This window comes from Ursus maritimus, unplaced genomic scaffold (genome assembly GCF_017311325.1).
Source record: "Ursus maritimus isolate PB19 unplaced genomic scaffold, ASM1731132v1 scaffold_13, whole genome shotgun sequence".
Classification (NCBI taxonomy): domain Eukaryota; kingdom Metazoa; phylum Chordata; class Mammalia; order Carnivora; family Ursidae; genus Ursus; species Ursus maritimus.
In genome coordinates this window covers 60,181,440-60,209,063 of record NW_024423675.1, presented here as the reverse complement: position 1 = coordinate 60,209,063, position 27,624 = coordinate 60,181,440, and the positions used below count along the sequence as shown (strand labels likewise).

Genomic DNA, 27,624 nt, shown 5'->3' with positions numbered 1-27,624 from the left:
GTGAAGAAACCCTGGTCTGGACATGGAAAATCCCAGCTACTAATAATTAAAAGCATAAGAACAGGAAGATCTTGGATCAAATCTCTCCAGCAGTGTTCGGGATGAACACTACCTCAGCTGCTGAAACAGTTTAACTGCGTTATCATTCTGTTCCTAGTCAAAGGGCCACAGAAAGGAACTTCTACGAAGCAAAGTACAGTTTAAATGAAATATAAAACAAATTTTTCCACCTGAGTTCAGTGACAACCCTCCACAGGCAGAGAAAACTACTGATATGAAATGTGAGCCCAACACCATATTTTACTCTTTTAAACTGGGAGCGCTGTGACCGATGATGATTAACACAAATTCCGAATTTCAAAAAAGAGGAAATGGGTAAAAGTTAAAAGTAAAAACAATAACCTCTCAGCTAACTACCTCTTGTTAACACGTGTGTATACGCACGCATGTGCACGTCTGCATATGTGTATTTTAGCCCTATCTATAATCTGAATGCAAAACTAGTCAAATCAGACATTTGCTTGAAATCTCACTTAAATTATTTACTTCAAGTGTCCCCTTGAGAGCCCTGGGGAGGGTGGATACAGGACTCTCATACTCACTAGGATATTAGGTGGGCGAAATTTAACTTTAAAATTTTGCCGTAAACCAGGCAAATGCCTACAGCAAACAGAAACTGTGCTCTTGAGGAGAATGGGCATAAAAGACTGTCCAAATAGGCATGCCTCTGTGCTAACACTTAATTGGGTTAGGATTTTTAAAAGCCAAGACTTTCCAGGTAACATTAGAATGGTAAATCCTAAGTAAAGCTTGATGTACCTATAATTTAAGATGTATTTTCACCAATGAAGTTGGGGGGAGTGTCAATTAACTGCAGAATACGTGGGAGGATGACAGATGATATTGTTTTTGACTCAGTCAATGTTGTACTGTTTTCAAATTCCACCAGCTTATGTGAAAGTTTGTACTTTTTTCTTTTCCAATTTTACGTATCATTTCCAAGATATACAGAAAATTAAGCCTTTCCATTAATTCAATATTCACAAAGCTGAGGAGGTAAACACTGTCAATCTCAAACACACACCTTAATCAATTTAACTTATTACACAAGACTGTAGCCCAATACTTAAAAAGTGCGGCTAAACTTACCCTACAGATGGCCCCCAAACAGGGTTTACCCTAACAGGGCATTCCCTCTCCCTACTCACTGTGATGTGAGGAGGCGTGGGGATTACAACATCATATCCAGGTATATGACTCCCCTCTTGTAACAAAACAGTCAAAGAATTCTGGATTTAATTTAATTTAAAACCGAACTGGCAAGTGTCATAAGTGAGCAACAACTTGATCAAGGTTAGAAATGTCCCTGATATAATCTATTTTTTTAAATTAAACTCCTGCTTGTATACACAAGTGAAAATACCATGCATATTCATCTGTACCACAAACATTGTAACTTTATGACACAAAAGCAAACAGACAACGTTAATATTCAGAACTACTGAAAGCCATTTCTCTTACAATCTCCTGAACACTCATTTCTTAGTTTATCAATATTGATGTAGAAGCAGACTAGAACTCAAAATATATTCTCATAATAAATCATCAACTTAAAATTCAAGAGTCCCCAAATGAAACTGTGTTAACCTTAAAAATAAAACTGCCAGTTATTTTACAGCAAAAGGTAATGGAAATAGCAGAGAACTGGCGCTGGGGCCCCTGGGTGGCTCACTGGATTGAGCAGCTGACTCTTGATTTCCAAGGGGTTCATGATCTTGGGGTCCTGAGATCCATCCCGCATGGGCTCCTCTTTGAGCTAGGGATTCTTTCTCCCCTCTGCACCCTCCCTTGTGTCCGTGCTCACATGCTCTCCCTCTCAAATAAATAAATAAATAAAATCTTAAAAAAAAAGAAAGAAAGAAAGAAAGAAAGAAAGAAAGAAAGAAAGAAAGAAAGAAAGAAAGCAATAGCAGAGAACTCCAAGTCAGGACAAGCAAGCTATGGCAAAACCATAGGTGACTCCCTAGAACAAAGGAGAGGAACATTCTTTTATAAAAGAAAAGCAGGAAGAGGGGAGGGCTTTAAACAAAAAGTCTCCTGTAGTAAACTGTTGAAAGTATAGTGGCTTCTCACTGAGTTAGGAGTCTCTCACTGGCTAAGCTGTTGCTGTGGGAGAAGAAAACCTTCTTCACCCCGGGATAGTGAAGTCTTAGCTAGAGCAGGACGGATTTGCAAGGCGTCTCTTTCCCTACTGGGTCTGCAGCTGATCAGAAGTGGTGGGCAGGAGAGCTCCCCCACTAGCCTCTGGATTCCATTTTAAAGGAGGTTTCCTTTCATTAATTTTCAGTTAATTTGAGTATGATAGAGAGTAAGAACTCCCACTACCAAATATAGTGGGAACTAATGTTCCCACTACCAAAGCTACTTATGTAAGCTACTACCAAGCTACTTATGTAAGTGGTATCAACAGAGTAAACAGACTTTAAAAATTATATACTCCACTGAGTGGAATAAAAGAAGTTTACAAACCAAGTGGCCATAATTGCTTACTACTAGTTGGATTAAATGCATGTCTTAATTAATCTACTACAGTTTTATGTGTCATCCAGCTTAGCTGAAAATGTCGTCAAAGGTGTCCAGAATGCAACATTCTACTTAAAACTTATGCAGAAAGTGACCAATGAGACGATCTAATGAATGATGCCTGAGTCTTCACCAGAGAAAGGCTGAAAAGCAGAAAGGCAATATTCCGAAATGATTTGTTACCGTTTAATTAAGAAAGGAAAACACAGGAGACAAAATTTAACAAACTTAGACTTTTCTCAGCTTTTTAAAGAACGCTGTGTGCAGGTTTTCCCGCCAAGGAAGGTTGATGAGAGCGTACTTCGCTCCAGATTACTACACAAATGGCTGTTCAAGCAGCCACAGACTAGGTCAGCCTGGCTCCCGGCAGTTGAGCCCAACGCTCTCGCCCAACGGAGTTCTTGCAGGGTTCGGTTTTAGGCTCCACCTGCCTGCCGACCCCGCCCCTCGCCCTCCAGCCCGGGGCCCCGCCCTGCATTTGGATCCTCGGCTCTGAGCTGACCCCACCCCTACGCTGCAACCCCGCCCCTCCCTCGCTGACCCCGCCCTATTTTTGTCCACTGGGTTCTTGAACTCGGGCCTCGCCCCAGACAGCAGGTCCCGCCCCTCGCCCAGAGGTGCTGGTCCCACCCAGCGTTCGGCCGCCGGGCCCTGCTCCGACCCCGCCCCCGCCCGCAGGCCCCGCCTCCCGCCCGCGGGCACGTGACACACCCTGTTTGGTGGCCAGGGCTCTGAGCTCCCACCCCGCCCCTGCACTCCGGCCTCGCCCCGGCTCTGCGGCCCCGCCCCCGCCGCCCCCGCCCACAAGAGCCAGCCCCACCCGACGCTTAGAGGCCTGGCCTCTGCTCCGACCCTGCGTCCTTCCTCGCCAGCTCTTTCTGTGCTTTTCCACCACCAGACACTTGTAATTGCGCAAAACGAGTCCAGCCCTGGAAGTTGGGTGGTGGTATTTCTTTGGGGGCAGGGGAGGAGGAGTGAAAAGAGAGATGCACCAAAGGAAGTAGGGAAATAAAAACACGCAGATTTTGGCAAGCCACACGGGAGGTCAGGGGGCAAATGAAGCAATTTAGGGTAGAACTGTGGCTAGAAATGGCACAGGAAAAACGTTTTTTGCCTTCGTCAATCCAGCTGGGGTGTTTCGTTTAACTGTTAGGCTGTGTCAGCAGAAACTTTACAAAACCATGTTTGACAGTGTGCTTGGCACCGCCTAGCTAGGTGCCAGTTTTCTGGCTTGCAGAAAGCTACACAGGCGGCTGCCCGAGCTCCCCGCCAAAGGCCGCAGAGAAAGGGCCCTGGGGCCTGCCAGTTAAGGGAAAATGGCCACGGGGGCCCACGCGGCTGTGGCTCCACAGGAAAGGGCCGTCGGACCAGTGAGGCTGGAAGACACCCCCACGCCCTCCCCTCCGCTGCCTGCCGACTTGCGGGGGAGGGGGAGGAAACAGGCCGGGGGCGGGGCGAGGGTGCCTGCCGGGAAACCTGGAGCGCGGGCGGAGGGCGGCGCGGAGCGGTGCCTGCTGGGAGCTCTCCTCGCCAGAGCTTTGTTGCACAACCTCGCCCCGCGCCGCCCTGGCCGCTCCTCCGCCGCGGCCCGGGGCAGCAGCTCGTTAGTGATGCCCGGGGTTCAAGGCACCGGGAATTTCTAAACTTGCTTAATCATTCATCCGCCCTCCCTCCCCCTCACCTTTCAGGTTTCTTTTTTATACTTTCTTCCTAAACATCTGTTTCTTCCTAATTGAGTGCCGAATCCAATCACTGGATGTGTAAACTGTTAGACACAGTTGGGAAGGAAACAAATGCAGAATTGTTTTTAATGTATAGAAAAATAAAAAGAGTAGTATTAGGGCTGATGGCTAGAAAGGGGTCCCCTCTCCTTCAAATATTCGGTACTCTACAAAGCCAGTCTCTGGCAACAAATAAAAATAAATAAACTATTAGGATGATGAATGATTAAATCAGAAGCCGACAGGCGGGCCAGGAAGGAAAGAGAAGCGGGAGAGCAAGCTAGAGCCAGAGCCAGGGAGCGAGGAGGAGAACCAGAGGAGAACCAGGCGCCAGGCAGGGGCCATGAAGGGAAGGGACTCTAAGCTCAGTGGTTGGCTGCTTCTGAAAGATCATCGTTAGCATGTCTTTGAGGGCAAATATTTAAAGTTTCCGTTTTCCAAAACGTGTACTCTAATGTGTTAATTATCAAGTTCAACAAACCGGCAACGTTCTATCACCCATTAAGGTTAATATATAATTTATAGCCACAAATGCCAGATTAAATCCGTAAAAGAAAGCACATACAGTATAAACGCACACTAAGAAAATAATTTCTTAAGTTATACACAGGGTTATGTGGAGGGAGGTAACAATGGTTTGAAGAAAACTAAGAAAAATAAGAGAAAAATAATTTTGAGGAAACTGTTAAAGAGTTTTAAAATACTACTATGCAATATTTTGAATCTCTAGGTAAGAGAAATGGCTAAAATTAGGCTTCATTGTTGTTCATATGAAACTGTTTCTCATTCAACTCTACCCACTATTTATAGTACCAACAATATCAGTAACAAAAACATGCATGGTGGCATATACACTAAGAACTCAAACATTTACAAACCCTTACTCAAATTTTAAAGGTGGGATTAATAAAAAAAGATACTTATTAAATTTATCTTATTTAAACATCTTACTTTTTAGGTACCAATTTACAATTACATGGCTAGACAACATTTTCTCAATAAAAAGGTTTGCCCATGTACCTCTTACTTTCTAACTTTAAATTAAATCCCTTATGAACTGCTGAACTAGTACCAGGCTATAAGAGAGTAACACATATTAGACGATACTATTTACAAGGTTAAAAAGCAAGAATAAAGAGAACTACCCAAATCTATATTAGGTCAATTCATCACTGAGGAAATATTCAAAAGTTATTTATATTCCCATTTATCCCATTTATTTTCTGAATATTACTAATTCTCCTAACATTATACTTTGCTAAATGCTTTTCAATTTTATTTCAAAGCTTTTTAAAACCTCGGATAGCTATTTCCTTAAGAGCAAATTTCTTGTTTTATAGCACTATTTCCCTCCTCCTGAAATTATCTTCTTTCTTTCTCCTCCTATCCCTTTTACAGCTACTTTTGGGTCTTTTGCTGCTTTATTGTCTTCCAAATCATGCCAACTGGTTGGTTGGCAGGTAGATAGTTATTTCTATATGTATGCATGCATGCAAGTCAAGAGAAAAAGGCAGGGAAATAAAAAAGAACACTTAAGGGACCTAATGAGATTCTGAGATGGGTCTTGTTCAAGTAAGATAATGGCTGTAAGAGTAGTCAGGATGACACCCTCAACTTAAGTTTTCAACTTAGTGGGCTGAATAACAGCCTGGTTATGTCATTACTAGGAACTAATGAGGTTGGTTTGGGGCTGTTTACTTTGACATGCTTGTGGTATACCCAAGGAGGAGACAGCCAGCTGGCAACAGCAAGTACAGGTCAGAGTACCTGTACTAAAGACTGCAGAACATGGAGTCACTGACAAGGAGAGGATAGTTGGGTTCGTGGGAGTGGATGCTTGAGCTTATCAGAGAAAAGCATGTAGAATGAGAGGAGAATAAACCCTCACACAGAACCTTCAATGAGCACCAAGATGTAAAGGACACAGTTCCTCTTTCCTCTAGTGGAAGCAAGAGCCAACTAGGCTAGAAACGTTAGGACTTCAGAATTGCTTTTCCTCCATATCCAGCAAAAAACAGAAATTAAGTGCTTGGATGCAGGCAAGACTACCTGGGACTGAATTTAACTCCTCCAAGCAATGGCTTTGTATTCTTGGGCAAGTTTCTTAGCATCCCTGTCCCTCAGGTTCCTCAGGTATAAAGCGAGAAGAGGAATGACAGCAAGTGGTTGTTAGGAGAGTTAAACAGCAATTACTGAAAGTTCGCTTTCATCGTCATCCAATCACTCCCCAAATCCAGTTTTTCAGATCCATCCTTGCCTCTATGCCTGTTAGCGCTGCCTTAGTAGAGAAAGGGCCTTCTCTCTCTTTTTAAAACCCAGAATACGGTGAAACTGGTTTCCTTGACACCAGGCTCTTTCCCACCCATTATCTTTCAAAGTGCTTGTCTTTGTCTTCAGCAAATACAGATTTGAATACGTTACTCTGCTCAAAACCCTTCAGAATATCAAGAGAACTGGGTGCAGACTCCCTACCTTGGGAGAAGGGGCCCTGGGGAGTCTGTCTCTACTCTGCCATGCGGTTTCATCTCCCTGCACTCATCCCTTTAATCACCCTCTTTGGGGACTTGTGTGCTGAACCTACTACATTTTTTTTCAGGCCTTTATTCATATTGAGCCCTTCACTCTCCCTATAATTTTGCCCTTTTGAAAATCCCCATGCTTCCTTCCAAGAAGACGTTTTTGATCCCTTCCCTTCAATAGAATTTACTGCACTCTGTACACTACTGGATTGAACTGATTTAATCATTTTTTATATAACCATATACGTGTCTATTTTCCTCTTAGATCACTGAAAGCAAGGTCCATCCATCCTGCATTTATGTGTATTATCCCACCCGTAAACCCCTAGAAAGTGTGCTACACATAGTAGGTACTAAATCATAGAAACTTAAAAACAGAAATGCTGGAAATCAAACATTCTCACACTCCAGCAATATAAATCCTCATATTCATAGGTAAGAGTAAGGTTGAGACCTGAAGATTCTCTTTCTCATTTGTATATAGAGAATCCTTAAATAGCTGCATTTGAGTAAGTATCTCCAAGAAGTGGAGGATTTTCTTTATCATCATAAAAAAAAGGCGGGCAGTTTTTTTGTTTTAATTACAACTTACTTTTGAACATTTTTTCCCCTAAAACAGTTAAGTTTCCATGTTAGAAGATATTTAGGCTCTAGACATTAGTACCATGCAGAAGGAGCTGGGCTATGTTTACTTTCAACTTTAAAGCACAATCTGAGAAGGTGGGCATTGTAAATGTGCGATCCTCTTATGGACTGTCCTTGGTCAGACTGATAGTGCTTTGTTTCCAGATGAATAAGGTCTGGTCTCAGGAAAGAGACCAAAAAAAGGATAAGAAAGCAATCATCTAGAGGAACATGAATTTTTATTTTACTGGAATTTCAACTAGTTCATTTCCTAAAATAACAGATACCATCTCTCTGTTGGTGGATTCCTAAAAAAGGTGCTAACCAATTAATTACTTTATTAAATTGGCTTCTTAAAATCCATTCTGGAACAAGGTAGAAAAGTAAAAATGTGTTTTACAAAATCCAATAGTCATTTTTATAGAAATTATAGCCAAAACAAACAGAGAACATCTTGCCTTGGTCCCCAACAGATGTTTTACTGGTTGCAAGTATTACTTCTGAGTAGCTCAGTAAATGTGAATGATTTCCCCAATCTGCCCTTTACAAAATTCTCTGTAATCAACAAGGATGGCTTTAAAAATCACCAGAACTGTTGCTGGATTACCATAGGCTTCAGCACTGGGCAGTGACATTAGAAATAAGAGTAATCGATCACTAACAAATCCACAAGCAGCGACAACTCATTTGGGGTATGTTGTGGGAAGGGGCTGTCTTTGGTGTAGCTTCGTCTACAGCAGTGCTGTCTGAAAGAAACAAAATGTAACCACATATGTAATTTAAAATTTTCCAGTAGCTACCTTAAGAAGAGCAAAAGAAAAATGGTGAAATTAAATAATACATTTTCTCAGACCCGATATACCCAAAATATTATCATTTCAACATATACTCAATATAAAAATTAATGAAGATATTTTACTTTTCTTAATGCTATGTCTTCAAAATCCAATGCGAATTTTACAGTTGCAGCATATCTCAATTTGGACTAGCCACAGTTCAGATGCTCAAAAACCATATCAGATAGGTCAAGATATCTTGGTGGGGGAGGAAGACTGGAGCGTGGGCGATGTAGTTTAAATTTATACCGAGGAGGACTTTCTAACTAAAGATATCAGTGATTACTTTATTGACATAAAAGTAAAGTAGAAAGCATTAAAAGAAGATCTCTAAAGATGAACCCTGTAATGGTTCTAATAATGCAAAAAATGGCAGCCAACCGCACAAGCACACAAATTAGCTGTCTTCTGAGAGAGAGAAGTGAAAGAACCATTTCTCCAGACCCCTCCCTGGACCACACTGGGAACTGCTACTAGTCGTGAGAAGTCTCCGGGGACAGTCTCTTACAGCTATAGCAAGAGGCTCTGATCATTCTGAGATAATTCTGGCTACCTTAAAGGCAACGAAGAAACAGCAATCCCACTGGAATCTTGCCTTTCTTTCTGGGGCGGCGGGGGTGGGGAGCTGCATGTAGTGGTCAGGCAGAGTAATGCTGTGACTGGCACCAGGACGGCATTTTACTCTCATGCCAGGGAGGAAAGCAGCAAGGGGAAGACAGAAGGACAGCAACTGCAGTGCTGACAGGACACCCACCTACTTCAGAGAAAGAGGCTGTTGAGGTGTTTGATTCTACCGAGTGGATCGCCTTTCAAATAAATCTAATCAGCTCCAGAAATACCCATTTAAAAACATTACCTTCTTCATAGACCTCTCATGGACATTCTTATCACTTTACATGAGCAATCCCACCCACTCCTATGGCTTCAGGTATCAAATATTTAAAGAATCCTAAATTTTTATCTTCATCTTCTCTACTGGAGCTCCAGGACTGACCAGGTTTCTCTGAATGCATACGGAACAATCTCATAAAGATGTTCCCTCAAAAACCTTGAATTTAACAAGTCAAAACCTAAAATAAATTTCTCTTATCATTCCACTGATCTCAAACCAACTTCTGTGTTCTTTGTTCAGTTGATGACAAACTATCAATCTGCCTGAGCTTGAAACTTGGGAATTTATCCACGCCTCCTGATACTGTTCCAATCAGAAATCATCCGGCCTTCTTCCTCTGTATCTCCATCATTTCTGCTTTAATTTAGGCTCCTGTCAACTCTTTATTCTTCATAGTACAGTTGAAACTTAACTCCACAAACATTTTCTAAGTACCTACTGTGTGCCAAGCACTGTGTGAAATATGTTGGATAGAAAATATGCATTTGTTACCTCCTCTTTCCCAATCTGATATCTCAGTCAGGTTAGCCAACTCCTCCTCAAAATACTGAATTATACTGATCCCAGTCTTTGTTTTCTACATTAGCCTGAAAGTTCCTAGAAGATAGAGAGTGACACGTTTGGCTATTTCTCTTTTTATGCTGGCGTAATATGGGGACAGCACAGTATTTAGTATATAGAAGGAAATGGATAAACTCTGTTGAATAAATAAAATGTGCATTTGGCTTCAGTTTACAAAGGAAACTTAACTCTTCCACTTGTGATGTTATCTAAATGTTTATAGTTAACTAACACCTAATCTTTTCTTCAAATTTAGAATTCAGATGATCTTCCTTCTATCAAAAAGCTGTTTAAATTAGTGGAGTTGATAACATCATCCCACTCTGTATTACACAAGATAATGGTCAGAAATCCAGAAATTTCCACGTGAAGTTTTTACATCTATACAGGCTAGTAACTGTACTGGTAAGATTAAAAAAAAAAAAAAAGTATTTCCAAAGCAATACAATTACAAGTAAGTTTTAACCCATGTAAGTATAGAAAGACGATCTCTTAAGTCCTTTAATCTCACAGGACCCGAGTTACTGGTGATTCATAAGCACACCTCTCTTTAGCTTACAGCTCACATGGTAGCTAATTTACTAACTATAGCATCAGAGCAATGCTTTGGAAGACGTGAAACTGAATTTAGCTAACTTACCCTGGGAGGAAATTTCATGAAAGAATATTAGATTAGCTCAGAATTGGTTGTGGAGAACCAGGATTGGAAAAGAAGAGACAAGTGAGAGGAGTCAACAGAAATAATTTGCCCAGAATGTCACCCCCAGCACTTCTAATAACGCTTCCAACATGTGCTAGACTCCCAACTTCTGTATGGTTTACTCAAGCAACAGTTTAGGATTGGCCAGGCCTTAATCATATGCTCCCCCTTAACAGCTTCTAGATCTTTAAATTCTTTCTTCTTAGCTTGTAGATGGCTGCTTTTTCTCTCTATCCTCACACATCCTCTTCTCTGTGCTCATGCTAACAAAGAAAGATCTCCGGTGTTCCTTCCTCCTCTTAAAAGGATACAAACCCTATCAGATTAGAGCCCTACCTTGATGGCCTCATTTAATTTCAGTTCCCTCCATAAAGGGTCTATCTCTGAATATAGTCACAATAGGAGTTAGAGCTTGAATGTGTGAATTGTGGGGAAAGCAATTCATTCCATAACACTATCCATCTATAGTGGACCCCTTACTACTTCATGTCTGTTTACCCCTTAAGCCTGATTTCCTTATGATAAAAGACTATATTCTATGTATCTTTGTTTTACATTAAATACGGCCACAAATGCTTTGATATTGCCACTGATAGGTGGGATTTATTTTCCTTTCCTTTTAATTTGTGCAGGTGCTATAACGATTTTGAGCAATACATTAGAGTAGAGGTAACATTGTTTCAGGTTCCAGATCAAGGCCTTAAGAAACTAGTAGCTTCTGAGATGCCTGGGTGTTCAGTTGGTTAAGCACCAAACTCTTGACCTCAGCTCAGGTCTTGATCTCAGGGTGGTGAGTTCAAGCCCTGGACTGGGCTCCACACTGGGTGTGGAAACTACTTTAAAAAAGAAAAAAAGAAGAGAAAAGAAAGAAAAGAAAAGAAAAGAATAGAAAAACTAGCAGCTTCCACTTCCTGTCTTTTATACCAATTCCTTTTGGATCCAAGCCTTCATAATTCAAGGAAGCCCAAGTATAAGCTAATATTAATATTAAGGAAGCACCATGGAAGAACCTACATGGAGAGAAAGCAAAGCCCCCAGCTGACAGCTCTGACTATACTCACCAGTCAGATAAGCGCATCATTTTGAAAATGATGCCTGCAGCCCAGCTGATACCATTTAGAGAAGGGTTATATTACCCCTGATGAATCTTACCAAAATACCATTCTTTTAAACCACTAAGTTTTGGGGTGGCTTGCTATCAATAGACAACTCTCTGTCCTCTATGCTCATGTTCTCTGTGATTATTAACACAGTGTCTGAAGCACTCTGAAGTTAACATCTAATGTATAAAGGAATAATGAATACACAGGGTTCCATGCAAGATGAAATGAACGTTAAAGACATGTTTGATATACAGCTTTTACAATGTAGATTAGAACAAACGACATAAAAATTGAACCAACAAAATGTTATGGTGAACTGAAAAAGAAAAAACTGAGCAGTATATGCTTTAGGAATCTTTAGGTTGCAAGCTATTGAAAACCTGACTCATATTAGCTCAAAAGCTATAGGAAATTCACTGAATAATATAAACGTAAATTCCTGGAAAAGGGTAGGCTTCTGGGGGTGGCTGTTTGGCTCAGTTTGTAGAGCATGCAACTCCTGACCATAAAGTTGTGAGTTCAAGCCCCACGCTGGGCATGGAGCCTACTTAAAAAAGGGAGGGGTAGGCTTCTGGATGGTCATGGTCCAGGGGCTCAGCGAAGTCACTCAAGACCTGCTTTCTCCAAATTTCTCCTGCCCTCTAGCGTGGTGTCTGCTTAAGCCTAAATTTGCATTCCTTGTAGTTACAAAATGGCCACAGTAGCTATGGAGAGTTTATATGCTTCCTTTCTAATTTCCAAGAGAAAAACAGTATCTCTGCTGGAGACTAATGAAGGTTCTTTCCCAGAAGCCTCCATCAAATATCTGCTAGCATCTCAGACATGTGCCTATTCATCAACCAGTCTTTGTGTCTGGATTTAGAAGTGGGAAATACAATGGTGTTTTTCCCCCTCAAGTCTCATCTTTGTGGGGCAGGGGACACAGACCACCCCCAAAGAAAACAGGTTATATGCTGAGCCATCAAAAACAAAAAATCCAACAAATATTCAATACCATCATCAAAAATATCATGATGAACAAAGGTTTTTGTGTGTGCATTAGCAATGCACAAAGTCAAAGCATTGATCTCAAGGAAGGCAATAAGATTCCTACAGTGCTGGCCTGTGTTACTGAATATACCCATGTGGCTGGCTCCTTTAATTGATTTTTGCTTGTCACTTCTGTGCAGGTATGCCACTGAATTCCCTTTGTGCTGACATCTAATTTGGCTACGGTGCAATCAGTTTCTAGTCAGTACAGAAAAAATTAAGTTCACGAGATTGTGTGCAAGCACTCCTCGACTTTCAGTACACTCTCAACCAAACTTTTGTATTGGTATGTATGTATGTATGTATGTATGTATGTATTTATAAAGATTTTATTTATTTATTTGACAAAGAGAGAGACAGCCAGTGAGAGAGGGAACACAAGCAGGGGGAGTGGGAGAGGAAGAAGCAGGCTCATAGTGGAGGAGCCTGATGTGGGGCTCGATCCCAGAATGCCGGGATCACGCCCTGAGCCGAAGGCAGACGCTTAACGACTGAGCCACCCAGGCGCCCCTGTATTGGTATTTAACATGAGCGTTGGACACCAGGCTCACTTTGAGCAAAAACACACTGAAATTCTTGGCTCATGACAGATCCCGTCTTCAGTAATAGTTACCTAATCTGGTAAATAAATGCCTTTTGACCAACCAAACCAAGCTGGTGTAAAGCAGTAATAGTGCTCCTAGCATTTATTTTTATCATTAGGCTCAACTGAGACCTCAATTCAGGGTGCAACAGTTCTGATACTGAATTCTTTTCTTGCCGTCACTCTGTGTAAATGAGAAACGCCGAGCAATATAGTTCAGAAAGTACTGGCTCTAAACACGAGGCGCAGAGTCTCTAGTTCCCGGGATCATCTCAGACGACAAGCAGCGTAAACTGGGACCAAGCCCTGGAGGCACCGGCTACCGCTACAAGACCGCAGGATGCCTCCAGCAGTGTTAGAGCAGTAAGAAGACCAGCTCAAAAACTTCACGCCCTATTTAAAAACACAATCTTTTAAGGTTTTCTACTGTACTTGTTACTTGGGTACACTTGCTTTTGTTGCTTTCGTTGGTATTTTACAGCGATATTCACAGACCTGAAAGGAATAGCACTAGGTATTCAGAGAGTACTTCTTACTACATCGATGAGGAAAAATGGAAGCTCAATACGTTAGATGAGTTGTCTAAGGCCACAAACATAGTTATTTGAGAAAAATCAGACTAAACCTCAAGTCTCCTGACCTTAGGTCAGTGCTGTCTGTACTATACTATACCCATTTCACTAATGTCTTGTCTCTATATGTGGCGAGAACTAGCTACAACCTGGAGAATCTTTAGGTTAGAGCCAACCAGTGACTACTGAGGCCAGGTGTGTGTCAGCAGCCTGTTGCTACAGGGTGCCCTTAGCTGGCCTCCAATGTACCTTTCAACCGACCAAAATGTAGGCCACATGTCTAGCATGTATTCCCAATCGAAGGGACTTTGTTCCTGGCTTCTGCTCCACTTGTCTGCTGAGAATGGAGCCCTTGTCATCTACCCCACTGTACCACTCCAGTATTCCCACGACTGCCTGTTCCAACTCCCTCTGGGAATCAGGATATTCCCACCAGCTGATGACAAGGAAAAGCCCTGCCTATACGGTGCTGGTACACATCTCCTCCCGACACAGAATCCCCCACACTCTTGAAAACTGTTACTTCTTGAAATTTTTACCCCCGGACACAATTCTTGGAGGCCAGCTCTAAACTAAATTAACTAGTCTCTTTCCAGCTGAGCTGGGCCCCTTCCTTTGCAACCTACTACTGCATGCAGAATAATCTGAAATCCTGCACCTCTCTCAGCTTTTATTTCTTAGAAATAAACACTAACTCTTCCAAAGATACTAATTTGTACTCTATAGAATGCACCAAGAAGAAATGAGGTTAAATTGTAACACAAGAAAAATAGGTTAAATACGAGAAGAGCAAGGGTTGTTCAAGTAATGAATTTAACTAAAAGAGCTAAAAATGGGGAGGGTGGATCATAGATTTATAGAAGCCTTAAAAAGTCACATGATATACTTTACAGATGTCTGGATCTCATTTCCAGAGATTCTGCTGTACGTGATCAGGGGGGTGACCTGCGTATGAGGAGTTTTAAAGCTCCCAGGTCCTGCTAATTTTCTCAACTAAGTTTGAAAATCACTGCCAAAAGTAAAATTTGGCTGGAAAATGTTCTAGATCTGCACTATTCAATAGAAATATAAGCCACAAACATGTTCCACATGGAGAATTTAAAATTTTCTACTAGTTCATACTAAGAAGAATTTTTTAAAAATTGATTTTAATAATATATTTTGCTTATTAACTCAATATATACATACTGGCTTTTCAACAAGCAATCAATATAAACAATATATTAATGAGATATTTCATATTGGCACATATTGCCAATGTAGTATCATCAGACCTATGATTACTGGTTGGTTTTACAAAATTAAACCTTTGTACTTGTGTGCAAAGCGGCGAAGAGAAGCATTTGGGCACAGAAAGTCGTTCATTCTGAGTGGGGGACTGGCTCCAAGGTCAACCAAGAGTCTTTTGAGGCGGTGGGGATCTTACACTGCAATGTCCTCAGAATTAGCAACTTTGGATTACGGGAATTTCCAGATGCCACTGCCTCCCCCAGCCCTGAATTCCGCCTCTTCGAGAACCAGTTTCCTGTTGAACAGTATCCTCCTCAAATAAATACCCGATGTTTTTGTGCTTTAGATGGCAAAGCAGCAGTGGCATCCCACATGGGCACGGATGGTACAGCTTCAGCAGTCTCTGCTTTCTATACACCAAAGTGCAAGTGCATCTCACAAATGCTCCAGGTCTGAACACAAGTGATGCTAACTGAAAGATACCCTGGATCACATTCCTCTATCTCAGGGGAATGTAACTGCGATCGGTCCTGCCAGCCAGGGCCTCCACGTCCCTGAAGCAAAACAGGCTGTTCTGCCATAAAATACAAGCTCTCGGAATCTGGCTTCACCAGAACACACGTGAGCGTACTCGAGCCAGCTCTCCACACCGTCTTCCCCTAGGGCACTATTGGCAAAGGAACTGCGTCTCAGATCAATACCACTAATACTCAGAAAGTATTAGTGGTATTCATTTTTTAAAGACCACTGCAAGAGCCTAGGGGAAACCTAGTGCAGAAGTAAAGCAAACACAGCTTCGGCTTCTGCCCTCTGCCACTGGCCAGCTGGGTGAGGAGCCCGGGGCAGGGGAAGCTCTGGCAACACGGCAGTTCTAATGTGGGAAATGGGCAAAATAGTACCTTTGTTTGCAGAGCTGTTGTGAGGGCTACAAATAATAAGTAAAACAACTAGCGAAATGCCCAGACCAGACTAGTGATCAGTACATGAGAATGATCTACCTCTGAAACTAATAATACACTATACGTTAATTAACTGCATTTAAATAAAAAAATAATAAAATAAATGAGAGGGATTATTAAAATTTCAAAGTAGAGAACAGGGAGATTAAATGAACAAAAACACATACACAGCATCTGCAGTGACAATTATTACTGAACACTACCATAATATATAAGCTACTTGCATTCCTATTTTCCTCTAAAACACCCATTTCATAACATTAGCACCCAGAAATCCCGTGAATGTCAGGAATCCTTTTAGGAGCCATAAATCTCCTACAGAGCAGTAAAGCCTCAGTAACTTCTGTCTTCATTAATTTGGAGTGAGCTCTGATATAAAGGTTTCCTAAGTTGATCAATACTGTAAACAAATTGAGAGAATTTAAGCTACTTACGGAAAAAGTTGATTGCATTGTTTATAGATTTTCATAATCAGGAGCAGGTCTAATGATGTTTAAAAAAGCCCTGAGATGCTGTCGTTGAGAACAGTTTATTTCGTTTTTTTAAGGTTACTGGGAGACCGGTAAGACCCTGTCCTACTGTCTCCCCCACCCCCTTCACTGGTTTGTTAAGTTTTTCACTCTTTTATTCTTTCAGTGGTTTTTCCTGACATTTTACCACACATATGTAACTCAACAAAATCTCCCTTTCTGGACAGTAAAAGGACTTTTACTCCCTCTTTTGGGCTTACATTCTCCTGGGTGTTTTGTTTGGTTGTTTTTTTTTTGTTGTTTTTTTTTTTAAGATTTTATTTATTTATTTATTTGACAGAGAGAGAGAGAGAGAGAGAGCCAGCGAGAGAGGGAACACAAGCAGGGGGAGTGGGAGAGGAAGAAGCAGGCTCATAGCAGAGGAGCCTGATGTGGGGCTCGATCCCAGAACGCTGGGATCACGCCCTGAGCTGAAGGCAGATGCTTAACCGCTGTGCCCCCCAGGCACCCCGTATGTTCATTTTTTCTAACTATCAATACTCCATGGGCTCAATGATAAGAATACAAAAATCTTTGCTAAGGAACAAAAAGTTTATTGTACCTGCACTAAAAACAAAAGGAAATGAGTAAGTTAAAAAAAAAAAAATGAAATTGAGAATGGTTTTCCTAGGCCATTCCATACCTCTCCCCACAAAGCAACAGTTTTAAAAACCAAAAACAGGGGCGCCTGGGTGGCGCAGTTGTTAGCATCTGCCTTTGGCTCGGGGCGTGATCCCAGCGTTCTGGGATCGAGCCCCACATCAGGCTTCTCTGCTAGGAGCCTGCTTCTTCCTCTCCCACTCCCCTCTCCCACTCCCCCTGCTTGTGTTCCCTCTCTCGCTGGCTGTCTCTCTCTGTCAAATAAATAAGTAAAATCTTTAAAAAAATAAAATAAAATAAAATAAAAACCAAAAACACACATCATGGTGGGAAAAAAGCAAACTCTGACAGGTATTCTGGCCTTTGGATCTTCTTCAGGCTGTTGCTAAACAGCTGCAATTAAACACGCAGGTTTTTTCCTTCTTTTTCTTTGTTAAAATGTTAAACCATTAAATTCTCTAGGTGGGTGGTTTCACTTACCATAATCTATAAATTTCCTACAGAAATGAGAAGAATGAAGCAGCAATTTCATTGTGAAAAGCAAAAGAGGCTGTACCTAATTCCTTACAGTGAAGGGTTAACCACTCTGGGGAAAGGTTTTTCACTTCCATGGGTGCACAACCCCCATTTAGATAAATTTACATGAGTTGCTTTGCCTAAAGTGATAGGAAGCCTTGCTGTATTACAGGCAATGAGGCTAAAATAGATGAATGTTTACAAAATTAGACAGCAGTCTAGAATCTATACTGATCAATAGTAAAGAATAGCTCTGCCATATTCAAAGGTACCTAAAGATGGAGGGTGGGGGAGAAAGGGAGAGACTGAAAATCTCTGAGTTAAATAAAACCAGTGAATTAGCAGTGTGTGTGTTATAACTTTAGGTCCAAACAGTTCACTATACTTCATTTTAAAAATTCTTATTCCAGGATTCTGGAACATCCTTTACATGAGAAGGGATAAGAATTCCTAAGATCACCCCATAAATTGGCAGAGCATAGCCTCTCACAGTCTTTTACAGAACTGTGGTAAACGGCGTGGCCATGTTACATCATATTCTTTGCTCAAAAGGCGGACTGACACATAGGCTATGCAGGCCGACGGCCTGTGTTCAAATGCGGACACCACAGGGTTATTTAACCTCCCTGCAAACTGGTATAATGGAAAGAAGCAACTACACCACAGGGCTGTTGGGAGGGAGTACACAAATTAATACATGTGAGGCACTTAGAAAGTATGTTCACTAATATTAGTATCGTCAGCAAATAAACATGAATTAAATGTCTGAAGTGATGTGCACTTTACCTCATCATGAACAACAATGAAGTTTATGGGATTTTTTGGTGCTGATCAGATGAAGCTTTTGTATCTAAGGTAGTGACATACAGTAAATACTTGTTGAATGAAACTATACAGACAGAATACTCTAGAAACAAGTGTCTCTTTCTTAGTCCTTTCACCAAGGGAAACCCATTTTCCATATTCCATGCCATCACCTGGTTGAGGGCCAATTTTTCAGCTGTTCCGTCTGTTTTCTGACTGGCCCCCCGCCCCTGGTCATCCCATTCTACTTCTACTACAAGAAGTCCTCATGCCTAACAGGCCTCGGGCAGCAATGCATGTTTCCTCTCTGCTCCAATATTCACTGGCACCCCACTACCTACTTGACCTGTAACTTACCTCCCCTTGATGTACCCTCGATTTAGTCATAACAGAACCACTAGCTTTTCCAACAAAACCGTGTGTGGTTTCCTATCACACCAACACCTGTGAACCCCACAGCCTCTGCGCATATTGGCCTCTTCGGTTCAATGACAGGCAGGTCTCTCCTCTCACAAACCCACAATACAAAGAATAACTCCAAGGCAGAGCAAAGAAGAGTGCCTGGTATTCACCAATCAGGTGAGAAGCTAAATAAACCTTATTTCGTTGTGACACTATCCACTGATTTACTGACCTTCTTGAGACAGACTATAACTAAACTATTCTTTAACACAACAAAAGAAGCCCAAACATCTTAACATGGGAGGCAGTGGGGATTTAGGAGGAACTGGGGTGGCAGAGTCAAACTGAAACCCATCAGCTCCCAGTACCCACCCCATTTACAAACCAGGAGACCTCAGGCACGCCTCTGGAAGAAGGACCAGTGAAGGACACACGCTGGTGTCTCGGATAGACCTGCAGGACACAGCAATGGGTGTCGATGCTGCTCGGGGAGCAGCACTAGGAAAGGCCTCTCAGTATCCCACCCAACTCAAAAGGAATGCATCTGCCTAAAATTCTCACAGCTAATAATAGGAACTGCAGTCATAAAAATCACTAGCCTAGACATGGGGAGCCTGCATCAGGAAATTTTATCTCCGTTACACTGAACAGATCAGTGTACAAACCCACGTTTGTCCACGGCTTTTTAACCTACTAATTGGACAACAGACCAGATTATTCTCCTAGATTCACAGGCATTCACTATATTCCCTAACCACTCAACTGTACTGGATTGCCCTGGACTGGCAAGGCATTTATTGCCAGATCAGGAAAGGGAGGGACTAAGGCCCAGCCTATCACTACAACCAACCAACGAACCAACCAACCAAACGTAAAACAAAACAAAATGACAGCAAGCAAACCACCACCGCGAAAACTTACTAGACGTGACTCCCACTAGGACACGGGGGCTGTAGCTCCTTCTTACCGCCTACGAATCTCCCCAGGGTGGTGGGACTTTACTTTCTCCCTGTAGCCTACTCTCTAGCCCACAGTCATTCTTGTATCTCAAGTACCACACTTTTTTTTCTTTTACTTTCTTTTTTTTTCCCCCTTTGAAATGACACTTACCATCCCTTACTCTAGTTACTGTGTAGGGCTGGAGTTGTTTATACCAATTAGATGGCAAATTAAACAGGTTCCTTGCTTTTCGTATTCATAAGCCATACTGGAGCCTCTGAACACAGTAGATGGGTAGGAACTGTGGGATGAGTGAGTGAGTTTTGGTAAACCTTACAGCATCTAGGTGAAAAAGAAAGGAAAGATGGTACAGACATGAGGCACCTGGGGCTACAAAGCAAAGGGTGGTGGTGCACACGGGCAGGGGGACTGGGGGGACAGGCTTGGATGGGACCAGAGTTTCAGTCCAGGAGGATGAAAAGAGTTCTGAAGAGGGATGGCGGTGGCAGCTTCAGGACAAGGGGAAGGCACATAACGCCACAGGCAGTTAAAATGGTTAAAACGGTAAATGTTCCGTCACGTGTATTTTACTACAATAAACAAAGGAAAGAAAGGGAAGGAAAGAAAGGAAAACGAGGAGGAAAGGAAAGGGTAAGGGAGGGAGGGAAGAGGGAAGGGAGGGAGGAAAAGAAATGAAACTAACGCATCTCTTGTTAGTAACACTTATTTCCCAGATGGGAATGGTTCCATGAGTTCTTTGTATAATTTAAACTTTTAGAAAGTTCTCAACTTGGGTCCTCCTTTAACTATTGTTGCAAAAGTTTCCTCAGAACTTCTAATATATTGATGTTCCAGAAATTCTTTGTAATTAATTCTCTTTTTAAAATAACACTACTACTCATTTCTTAAAATTCTCTTTCTTATTTTATACTCCAAATTCTAGGGCTCCTCTCTAGAATTAACTATATATATTTAAGTCTAAAACCAATCTAAACAGAAACTAAATGGTTCATTTTAAATTAAACACACTTTCAGAATATACTAGAACCATTAATGTGTTTAAAGGAAATTCAGGCTTTAGGGTCCCTAAAATTGTTGGCTATAGTCTGGCAGCAATCTCCAATATTTATTTTAAAAAAAAACCTTAAGAGCAGAAACAACATATTTTGAAATTCTTTTTTCTTCATTATGAAAGTAATAAAAGTGCAAATACAGAAAATTTAGAAAACTGGGAAAAATTACTGTAGCCTTAAACTTTAATTAAATGCACATTTTCCAACTTCCTAGAAGTTTTAATAACCATTATCTTTACTCATATAAGATTTCCATTTGAGGCAGTGTGTGAAAATTCATTAAACTAAGCCCCTTCTACGAGTCCTTTAGGTTGTTTCCAATTTTTCACTAAACAGGAGAGCAAGAGACTTGCCTTTACGTTCAGAGTTCTCCCTGCCCCCAACATCCTGGATGATTTCCTGAGGACAGATTCTCACAAAGTTAAAGGAGAGGACCATTTCTCTGGTGCTTGACAAACTGTGTGCGACCCTGTGAGCCGCGCATACACATGGCCCCGGGATACACAGCGTTTTCCTTCAGGTAAGTGATAACGTTTCCTTTAATGCAGTAATAATTTAGGATTTAAACATAAAAAAAAAACCCAGAAAAACAAAAAACCACTTCTGGAAAGTGGGGTTTCTTGTGAATCAAGTCTTTTTTCCACTCTGAAATGAAAACATTCGGTCTAGAAATGGCAGCTCTGTGCTAGAAGCCTCTTCATGAGAGAGATAATAGCAGAGGCTCCTCTTCCGTCTCTTAAAAACATTACATGCGGCTCTGAGTATTCTGAACAAAGTCAAGTATTTGTCTTTCTCATTACACATGTCTTGTTGATATCCTTCCAACATTGAACGAGTTGAAGACGTTTCCTAATGATTAACAACTGGAATTTTTAGAACCGTATCTATTAGTAACTAGCTTAGTTATTCCCCTAAGCCTATCTGAAGGATGACTGCTTAATCAGAGCGGAAATTGGCACTCCTTCCCAATTACATAGAACTCTGTACTACTGTAGTATTGTAATAAAATCATATAATTTGACCTTATGCTACAATTCTTTAAATATATATTTTCTTTTCAGAATGGCAATTTTCATGCTGGGGGTGGGGCTGGAGCAGAGAATATTAGACACTATTCCACATCAGCCACATTACATCGAGTTACTGTCTCCACCAGCATTTATTTTAATAAAATGATATGCAATACACTGAGGTTCTGACAGAACAGCATTATTAATGCACTGATGGTGTAAACACTGGGTATCAGTGGTAGAGCCCAGACATGGTTCCAAATGGTCTTTACATCAGGTCTCCGAGGTAAGGATCTTTTTTGAACTACTATGTGCTATGGATTTCTACAATAGCAAGACAAGGTATCACTGAACTTTCCATAGAATACCAAAGGAAAGGCTTCTGTTTTGTTTGGATCTTTGAATGGGGAAAAGAGGAGGGGGGATGGGCAGCAGGGGCAGTGAGAACAGAGCAAGAGGGAGGGAAGACAGGGTCTAGAAGATTAGAGGGGGGGCACTTGAATAAGCAAGCCTCTTAAAGTAACAGTGTAGTTTTTGCACATATTTCCATGGCATAAAAGGCGAAGTTAAAGCTAGTAATGTAAAACAAGCCCAGGGCTCAATTTTGAGAGTAGGAGGTAGCAGAGAAGAGAGAATTTGGGGAAAATGTTGAAAGGCAGACCACATTTTTAAAAGGCATTTTAAAAAGATTTGAAGTTATGTTATTAGTTAAATACATTATGTTAAATTCATCTGCTCATAAAACGTAGGATGTTAGGATTTCATCTTCAGTTAAAGCTTAAGGTAACTAATTATTGATTCTTCTCGGAAACTGGTAAAGGGACCTCCTTGTGAATCAAGTCTTTCCCAATAGCCATTGTTGGTGAAAATGGATCTTTTGTGTCAGAAATGCCAGGAATTCTTTAAACATACAGAAAACATAGGTAAGGATAGATTTTACTGTACTTTACGTATTTCGCTCCTAGATTCTTTCTAGTATCCACTGCTGAAGATTAACAAAATTAGTAAAACAATATAGTACAACAGTGTGTGCTGTCTCAAAGACTGCTCCTAACTCACCCGCATGGAATTACTCTAGTGTCCATACGAGGCTGCTCAGGGCACAAAGCCAAAGTCAACTCCACAACTGAATATATTTCTAAATTTAAGATAACTATCATTTTTCTGTGGGCTTATAGAAGAGACCAGTTTTATCTTTGAAATTACAACTTATACTTTAAAATTTCAAAGTCTGCAGAATGAAATAAATATTTAATCTCCTTACTTGGTCTCCGTGTTCCTTTGAGTCTTTATGTCAAGAAATTACACTTCATAAAATCAAGCAAGATGATGGTATTTTCTCACTTGGTCTCTGTCTAGTATTTGTTCACAGGAGAAACAAAATGGCTTCACTTCACATTTCAGGAGCAGTAAAATGATTACTTAGCAAACATATAACTTATGAGGCAATTTAGAGTTCAAGCTCTTTTTTGGCATATGCTTAGTTTCCCAAATTTGAGACATTTCAATGGAAAATGTAATGGGATGTGCCCTAATATTAATCAATAGTCTTCTGTTAGATGTGGACTGATAAAAGGCAGAGTCAAAGGAGAAGCCATAAGGCTACTTAATGTAGCTGTAATTTTCACTTTACTCTAGGATGCAGGGTTCCTTTGTGGAGAGGGGGAAAACAATGGACTTGCACCCTTTCCTGTCTTCCCTTCTCAGATCAGCCCAGTCTGAAGGCTAGGTATCCTCCCAAATCCTCCCCCTCCTTCACCTTTATAGCCAATCCATTCTAAGGCATTTGGACTTTTTCTCCAACTCCAAGGTTGCTGCCTAAACCAGACCGCTACCGTCTCAATACCGACTTTCTGCAATTTCTCCTCTCGCAGAGCTGTCATGTAACGTTGCCTGGGTTGGGCACTATGAAATGGAAGATGGGACCATTAACGTGATGCTCACTGAAATGCAACACTGCAAAATCTACACGGACATGATGGCCATCGCACACAGAGGTCCCGCCAAAACCATCCCCTCCAACCCATTCTACACATTGCAGTCAGAAGGCTCTTTCTGAAATTCAATTATACTCAGGTTACATCCCAGATTAAAGTAACATTTCTCTTCAATGGTTTCCCATTGCTGTTAGGATCAAGGCTAAACTCTTCACAAGAATTTAAAAGCCCCTGTTGACCCTGCCCTAGCTTATCTTCCCAGCCTTCACACTTAAAACCGGTGTTCCACACCTCGCTTCCTTCCCCCAGAGGACACTGTCTGACTTGGAATTCCTGTATTATCCCAGGCTCCTGGCATGTCTCTGGTCTCAGCCCTCCCCTCTGCCTAGAGTCCTCTTCTCATTCTGCTGCCTGGCTCCTTGTCCTTCAGGTTTTACCTTACTTAGATGCCTTCTCTCACGTTCGATTTATACCCTCGTCCATGTAATCCCATATTTATTCCTAATGTAACATTTTATCGGTTTGTATTTTCCCTGCAAGATGTTCTCCCCACTGAAGTATAAAATAACTTGAGGGCAGGTCTGTTTCCTGTCGTTCCTGGAGCTTCTCAACTTCTAGCAAGTGAGCAACTAAAATGGGCTGGCTGGCTGATCACATGAACGTTTGTCTGCATGCGGGCCAAATCAAAATTTCCAGCCGCTATTTCACAATTCTAACAATTAGCTTAATGTCTTCCGAAGTACTTCCAAAAGACAAATTTAACGCAATCATAAAAAGTATCCAACATGAGGAGACCTCAAGAACTAGCAAATGCTTCTGGTTAGACAGCAATACAGTGGATTAATAGAGTTACATCTGTATTCTTCCTACAAATGCAGAGCAGATTTGTGTATTCTAAGAGCCAACTTCGTATAATCAGTATTAAATAGGGAGGTTTTTTTTAAGATTTTATTTATTTCTTTGACAGAGAGAGACAGCGAGAGAGGGAACACAAGCAAGGGGAGTGTGAGAGGGAGAAGCAGGCTTCCCGCGGAGCAGGGAGTCTGATGTGGGGCTCGATCCCAGGACCCTGGGATCATGACCTGAGACAAAGGCAGACGCTTAAGGGCTGAGCCACCCAGGCGTCCCTACATAGGGAATTTTTAGCCCTCCCAGAGAGTAGGAGGTTTTTAGACTCTAAAGTTAAAGGGAGGGCCTCTAAACATAAAAAATTTTTAAAAAATAGTAGAAGGAATAAAAAAAAAAACCCATAAGGATGCCTTTGGCTGAAGTTCTTTTCAAAACTGAAGGTACAGAAATATGCAAAATGAACATAAAATACTACATTTTCAAAAAGTTTAGCTTTTTAAAGTTAAACATATACCTCAATGTATTAAGCGTGTCACAATTACAAAATCCATTTCTCATTCTGACTTGGCAATCAGGAAACTAAAACAGTTTTTCTGAGTCATAGTTACTAAATGGAAGCTAGCATTTCTGCTACTTCACAATTTACAAAGCACTTTGAAATAAGCAACCTAACAGCCGGGCAGAGCGGGAATCCTGGGCATTCCTTTTCATTCCAGAGGACACCCTGCAAATACACAGGGACACCCTTCCCGTCCTCACACTCAAGGAGACAGGCCCCCTTGCCTCCTGCTGGTAAAGCTGCCACAGATCGCCAAAAATCTCTCTCCCCAGGAGCATTCTGAGGGAGCCCTGGAGCCGGCACGCATCTCCCCGAGTCATCACTACCTTCAGCAGGCTCCACCTTGTGAGAACAGAAGAACTAACATAATGGGTAAACTGGACACGGACAGAGCGAGGGCGTGCCCTGGGCACAGCCACCACGGCGGGGCTCATAAGCCCAGGAACACAAATACTTCCACTCTCCCTGTGGGTTTTGCGTGTGTGTGCGTGCAACCTAAATAAAAATTCAAATATAGTTGAGCTGCAGTACTGCATAAAATATCAAACAGGGCTTCCTGGCTTTGTTTAATATTCAAGATTATTAAATTGTTAAATACTCAAGAATGCAAATTTCAGTAACCTTCTTCCGGGGCCTTCAATAACTTACAACAGTGATCATGAAGTACCTGGTTCTCACAGTCAGACTCTTAGGCAGCTCTCCCCCAGAAAGAAGGCCTGTTCTTCCTAGAGAAGCACAGGAAACCCCAGATAACATGTGCAAAATAATCCAGAACCTCCAGCATCTGCCGTTGCTTAAAAATGGTTCAGATGAAAGCAGGAGCATCCATTCTTTTATCCGTAGACTGGGAGGGACTGTGAACTCTGATTTCAAATGGTGGCTCAGCTACCCTGAACTGCATAAGGCCCCCTTAGCCTCTGTGCAGCAGTGTCTTCACCTGTGGAGACGACCACCTGCTTGGCTGGGTTGTTCCAATGAGATCTTTGAAAAAGAACCTGGAGTTAGTAGGTGCTCAGCCAAGTGTTTAACCCCTACCCTCCATTTCCTTATTGTATGGCATTAAGAAAATAGCCTTAGAGATTAAATGTGTATCAAGTTCTGAAGGACCATAAAGAGAGCTATAAAAATGTGTTCTTCATTACTTAAAATGCTATGAAATGGTCCCGGAGCAGCCATTCCTAACCTGGACATGCCTTATTAGCAATAGGTGCTTGGGAAGAGTGTAAATCCATCATAATTGCTGGAGAAACCACCCCTCCAAAATACACTTCACAACAGTGGGGAGAACTTAAGAACATCATTCCTCATCTGCATAGAGGACTAAATAGCAAGCAATGATATGCAAAAGCAAAATTAGCACAAAAAATCGAAAGTGATTTTATTACTCAAAAACATGACACTGCACAATATTTTCAATGTGTCTTTGGTTCACAGTATGCAGGATATTTCTCATATACTTTAATGATACTCATATCTGCACTGCAAACAGACACAACACATATCTCCATTTGATAATTAAGAAAAGTTCCCAGAGGCAAAGCAGCCCAACGCTTCCATCTGGTTCACAGTGATTTTTCTGGAGTCCTATTCAGAAACCTAACACAGAAACTCTCAAAACTGTGACTCGCTCTAGAAAAACTAGTTAAAGAACAAGACTCCAGCCCTGCCTCTCTCTCTCTCCAGCCTCCCAGGACCTGGCTCATTATGCCCCATCCATTCCAGGGTCAGGACCTTTTCCTTAGCCATCCCCTCCTCCTGGAATGCTGCCCCTTGGATCTTTGGATTTTTAGTTTAAAGGTTTATTTCCTCAGAGAGATCTCTCAGGACCATAAAGCATCGACTGGCTACCTGCCTGCTCACTCTCAAATGGCTCTATCTAATTCTATGCACAGCAATCATCACTTTCTGACATTTTCTTGTATATGTTTGTTGACCGAACCACCTTCTTCCACCAGAACAGAAGCTCTCCGAGAGCAGCAACTGTGCTTGTCTTTTTCATGACTGTGTTCCTAGTGCTACACTTAAAAGCAGTTCCTAAACATCTGCTGAAAAGACAGGCCTCTGATGTGACCCAGGGGCACTTGCATGCTTACAAACCCAGAAAACACAAACACACCAACGTGCAAACATCACAACCAAATATCCGGGTGTATATGGGTTCCTTTGGCTCTTCACTTCCAGAATCAGCATGAAACCAAAGGCAGAAATAAAAGACAGAATGAGGGGTCCTGAACCCCCACAGGAGAGCAACTCTCTTTAGTATTTGCTGATTGCAACAATAATAACCATGAGTAAACAGTGTGACAAAACTTTATGGGGCGCCTATGTGCCAGGCTCAGACACAGGCTCCTCTGACCTTCACAAAAGTACTATTAACACAAGGTTACCATTATTCTAAAGATGAGGCAATTATCACTTAGAAAAACCAAGAATCCTCTGCATTGTCACATAACTAATTGGTTGCACGGTTAGGCTACTCCTGACTACACATTCCCTGCTCTTGACTACCATATC

The 27,624-nt window shown here is 41.6% G+C and overlaps 1 protein-coding gene and 2 long non-coding RNA genes across 3 annotated transcripts in view; 1 reads left to right on the top strand and 2 right to left on the bottom strand.

Annotated features, from left to right (window-relative positions):
- The window catches only part of ARID1B (AT-rich interaction domain 1B), a 426,117-nt gene that overhangs the window by 187,362 nt on the left and 211,131 nt on the right, over positions 1 to 27,624 (bottom strand). The gene's annotated exons all lie outside the window — the stretch shown is intronic.
- LOC103660864 lies at positions 7,668 to 26,233 on the bottom strand. Its single transcript, XR_567928.2, has 2 exons — positions 25,778 to 26,233; positions 7,668 to 8,193 (listed from the first exon to the last, which is right to left on the bottom strand). It is a non-coding gene; the product is annotated as an uncharacterized LOC103660864 (long non-coding RNA).
- LOC103660863 lies at positions 21,122 to 25,712 on the top strand. Its single transcript, XR_567927.2, has 3 exons — positions 21,122 to 21,275; positions 23,640 to 24,323; positions 25,383 to 25,712. It is a non-coding gene; the product is annotated as an uncharacterized LOC103660863 (long non-coding RNA).